The sequence below is a fragment of the Eucalyptus grandis genome, chromosome 4 (genome assembly GCF_016545825.1).
Source record: "Eucalyptus grandis isolate ANBG69807.140 chromosome 4, ASM1654582v1, whole genome shotgun sequence".
NCBI classification, from domain to species: domain Eukaryota; kingdom Viridiplantae; phylum Streptophyta; class Magnoliopsida; order Myrtales; family Myrtaceae; genus Eucalyptus; species Eucalyptus grandis.
Window position 1 is genome coordinate 2,389,855 of NC_052615.1, and position 4,994 is coordinate 2,394,848.

The window sequence follows — 4,994 nt, forward strand, 5'->3', positions numbered from 1 at the left end:
CGCCAAAGCAGTTGGCAACGGTAATTTGCAATTATACCAAGTTTGTGAAAGAAGAAAGTACTTCATGGTGATTGCCCTTTGACTGTGAGAGGAGGTGCACTGTCAAGATTCACGAGTTGATCATCCATTAGATCTAATGAAATATCAGAATAACATGTTTGCTGATTGATTCTTGGTAAGGTGGAATTTCATTCATCTCTTAAAATGTTGCACTTCGTAGTCTGCTTCCTTCAACTATGTAACTGCCCTCAGTTTTTTATGTCCTCTCAAGCTCAATTTTGGGAGTGAGGCCTGAGAATAACCTTGAAATGGTTCCAAAAGGAGAAGTGTAGTTATGCTACTGTTTTTAGCTTATTTTTCAACGAGAATGTGGCAGCATCCTTGGGGCAATCAGTAAGACTCACTATTTATGTGTCAAAATGTAAGTTTCCCTACTTGAAACTAGTCCTCAAAAAGCTGTTCTCTACTTTTTGTGGCTGGCACTTGCGAAAGAGACCCTTTCTTTGAAGTGCCTAGTCTATTCTTTTTATCGTTTTAAAGCTAAACTCTCATGCATACCAAAAGGCCAAGTCATATGTATAGAGCTTGTTGTTTGAACTATCTTCATGAGACTAAGCTCCCAAGTTTTTTGTTTTAGTAGATATGTCTAACTCACACTGCTTTATTTTTCAAACTATGAAGAAATGGCGCAGATTTTGGCACAGACAACAATGTTAGATGAGGATCACAAAAAACTCACTAACAACTAGTCCTATGACAGCAAACACATGAATTTCTCTCCTTGTTGAAATGGAAGAAGAGTGTAAACACCAAGAGCTTTTCTGAGTTGAGGGTGTAACCTTTACAGTTCAAGAACAATACTATTACAGGCTTGAGAGTCTTCTCAACTTGGACATCATGCCCTACACCCATATGATGATTGCAGCATACATTTGGTATGTTTTAATGCCTAAAACCATCAAGTGCGGTCCACAAAAAGACGAACAATACTGGAACTATTCTATACTGAGATTATAAGTTTGCAGTTTTCTTCAATCTACCATCAGAATAAGTATGTCATATGTTATATGCACATTCAACAGCTGACACCTCCTTTTTTCTTTCAGTTTCAACATTGGTGAATCTTGTTTCACATTTTGGAGTTAGTCTAACTATGAGTCAGGATCGAGTTTCTGGGATAGATTTGCACAGAACATCAAGGGTATGAATAGGAACAATAAAATATGTAGTGTTTTTCTTTTTACATGCTACATGGTACTGATCTATTGTTCCTAACTAATCAAACATTCTTTAAGCCTGTTGAGCACCCATATGAACTTCCCTAGTAGAACTATGATGGATCAAGTGCTAGTCAAGCTCTAAGGGAGGATAGCGAAGTGATCTTCTAGTACAATGACAGAATCTCAAAACTGTCTAACTATATTTGCCTTCGCATCATTCCATCAAGTTCTTGAATTTTTAACAGCCCTCAAGCAATTTTTGAGGATCCTTTCTGATATGGCAACAATATCTTGGTAATCATCCATGAAAGAAGTATTATGTTGTCAAAAATTGTTCATCCATCAGATCATTTGAACAAGTTGAGCGGACAAAGAATGTTTTAATTAGTTTACAGAGAAATATTGTTTGTTTGCAGGTTATTTGTGATTCATGCACACCAGTTGGCGAGCTGATCCAACAAACAAACGTGCCAGGGTTGCTGAAATTTTCAGTAACCCAAAGGCTATAAATGAAGTTTCATGGTAGGAAATTCAAAAATACGAGTTCTATCACGAATTAGAAAGTTTTGAAATGGACAAGTTCATGACTTTTGGCTAAATGATATCTTTAGGTTCGGGATCGAGCAAGAAAACAGCCTACTGCAGACAAATGTTCATTGGCGCCTGTTGAAGTATATCCAGTTCCCCAGCTGAGAAATTGTTTCACAATGAATTTCCTGATATGTCGATGGATTATAGGCTAAATTAATGAGAAAATTTGTATTGTGATACGGGCTTTATGTTCATATAGGGGCCTTCTTACTGTGGTGTTGGGGCTGATAAGTCATTTGGCCGAGACATATCCGATGCTCACCGCAAGGCTTGCTTATACACCGATATCAACATTAGCGGTACCAATGGAGAGGTGATGCCGGGCCAAGTAATATCTGACCTCCATCTTGCCTGTTTTTTTTAAAAGGAAAAAAAAAAATAACAATAGAATTGTTGCCATCATTACTGGCTTTTATCGTGCAGTGAGAATATCAAGCGTGGGAATTTAAGCGGGAGATTATCTATGGTTTTCAAGATACATTCTTGAGGTGAAATTTCAATTACTTGCTCAAGAAAAATAACGGAATGCCATTAACGGCAAACAGAATTAAGTGCATACTGACATATTCTACAGTATTCAAATACTTAATTGTTTCTGTTGCTTATATAACAGAGTAACTGAGTGAGCTGGTGTTGTCCTCGTGTTAGATACGAAGTCGATAAGAGGTAGCTGACGTCACTATCCCCATCTACGCAACATATATCCCAAGGTTCATTTTAAAAAAAAAAATTCTCTTCCTTCTCAGGGTTTCTGGAATGGTGCATGATGCCACACTAACTACAAGTTCACACCATAGAAATAACATGAACTTGGTTAAGTATTTTTGTTCATTGAAGGACTTTAAGAGTGTGTTCCCCAGTTTTTTCTGCAATACGAAAAGCATGAGAGGAGGGAGGCTTTGGAGTGACAAAAAGGGCAATTCTAAACCTCTCACTTCACCACTAGTAGCACATTAGCGCCTATGGAGAAGGAAAAGAGAAGGTTGAAGGGAAAGTATGAACTATGAAATAGCCAACATCATACATTTTCTTGGGTAATACTGAGCAGAAGCATACAGCTGCTAGTCAACTTCAAAAATTTCCCATAAATTGAACTCAATTTTTTTTTTAAGCCTGAACCTTTTGAATTTTTTTTATGCAGGGCGTTGCCAATTGTGGTTGCTCAATTCGTGTGGGCCATGACACTGTGAAGTAGGGAAAAGGTACAATAACACTGACCATACCATTTCCTTTTTGCGCTCATTCTGAGTATCAATCAGAGACCCTTAAGCGGTGAAATTTCAATTACTTGCTCAAGAAAAATAACAGAATGCCATTAGCGGCAAACAGAATTAAGTGCATACTGACATATTCTATAGTATTCAAATACTTAATTGTTTCTGTTGCTTATATAACAGAGTAACTGAGTGAGCTGGTGTTGTCCTCGTGTTAGATACGAAGTCGATAAGAGGTAGCTGACGTCACTATCCCCATCTACGCAACATATATCCCAAGGTTCATTTAAAAAAAAAAATTCTCTTCCTTCTCAAGGTTTCTGGAATGGTGCAAGATGCCACACTAACTACAGGTTCACACCATAGAAATAACATGAACTTGGTTAAGTATTTTTGTTCATTGAAGGACTTTAAGAGTGTGTTCCCCAGTCTTTTCTGCAATACGAAAAGCATGAGAGGAGGGAGGCTTTGGAGTGACAAAAAAGGCAATTCTAAATCTCTCACTTCACCACTAGTTAGCGCCTATGGAGAAGGAAAAGAGAAGGTTGAGGGGAAAGTATGAACTATGAAATAGCCAACATCATACATTTTCTTGGGTAATGCTCAGCAGAAGCATACAGCTGCTAGTCAACTTCAAAAATTTCCCATTAAATTGAACTCAATTTTTTTTTTTTAAGCCTGAACCTTTTGAATTTTTTTTATGCAGGGCATTGCCAATCGTGGTTGCTCAATTCGTGTGGGCCGTGACACTGTGAAGTAGGGAAAAGGTACAATAACACTGACCATACCATTTTCTTTTTGCGCTCATTCTGAGTATCAATCGGAGACCCTTAACTTTCATCGATGATTCAAGAAACGCTACCATAAAAAAAATAGTACATGGAAAGTACTTATTGTTCGTTTTGGTCTGAGATGATTCTATGATTATTACTATGAAATAAAATTTTTAACCGTTAACACCCAGAAAGCAATCACCCAGTTTTGCTTCCTAAGCAAATGTATATCTTCATATCAGTTCTTACTGATCCAATATTTACAGATTTTTATTGATTAAGACTTGGACATCTCAGTTCTTTTAATGCCTCAAAAACTTTATATTGATAAAACATCGAAAGTTCCCCTTCCTTGCTCAGTCAATTAATGGCTTAAAATGATATACAGGTAACTTGGAAGACAGGCGTCCTGCATCAAACATGGACCCATATGTTGTGATCTCGTTACTTGCTGAAACTACAATTTTATGGAGCCCACGCTAGAGGTTGAAGCTCTTGCTGCTCAGAAGCTAGCATTGAAGGTCTAAAATTCAAGCTGCTGATTAAGAAAGGTCAAATGCATTAATCAAATCGGTGATGACCTACAAGCTGAGAGGCTCTGAACCCCTATTCCTCAAGATTTAGGTCATTGAGAGAAGAACTTAATGTAGATAAAGCTTTCCAGAGGGAAAGTAAATTAGATGTCCAAGTGCAGTCCTAGTCTCCTCTACATTGGTTTCATCCTGCATTCACAAGTAGTCTCAACATTTTGGGCATTTGAGTCTACCATTACCATTTAGCATCATGGGCATCATCCTGTGTTCAAATTGTCAGTTACTTCGATATTTCAACACGATTCATCTATATTTTCAATGTCCTCATGTGCTGAACTCATTATAAAAGGCAGTTTGACTTCTGATACAGCAAACATGAGATGCATTAGTTATTTTCTTCTCTTCCAATGCTTCCTTGAGAGAACTTTGGGAAAGTATAAACAGACCTCCATCCTTGGGGTCGCGCAAGTTTGTCCATGTAACGCGGCAATTTTTTTTCTTTGTGAGGGAAAGAAATGTTCTCACTGACGCGGAAAATGCAGTACAAACATGAAAACAACAATGTGGCAATACCTACATTTTTGTGTCTGCAGAGCTGAAAATGACTGAGGTCCTTTTATTTTCATCTCCTCACACCAATTGTCTTATTCAACGATAGAACAA

General features: G+C 37.6%; 1 long non-coding RNA gene across 5 annotated transcripts; it reads left to right on the plus strand.

The window, feature by feature from the left end:
- Positions 1-437: 437 nt before the first annotated feature.
- LOC120292428 lies at positions 438-4,732 on the plus strand. 5 transcript variants are annotated; one of them, XR_005550242.1, is made up of 9 exons: positions 439-935; positions 1,637-1,742; positions 1,832-1,891; positions 2,011-2,139; positions 2,235-2,299; positions 2,425-2,477; positions 2,558-2,845; positions 3,732-3,792; positions 4,187-4,732. It is a non-coding gene; the product is annotated as an uncharacterized LOC120292428 (long non-coding RNA). The 5 variants fall into 5 exon arrangements; XR_005550241.1 differs by having other exon boundaries at positions 440-935; positions 2,460-2,521; positions 2,649-2,845; XR_005550240.1 differs by having other exon boundaries at positions 438-935; positions 2,425-2,845.
- The last annotated feature ends 262 nt before the right edge of the window (positions 4,733-4,994 follow it).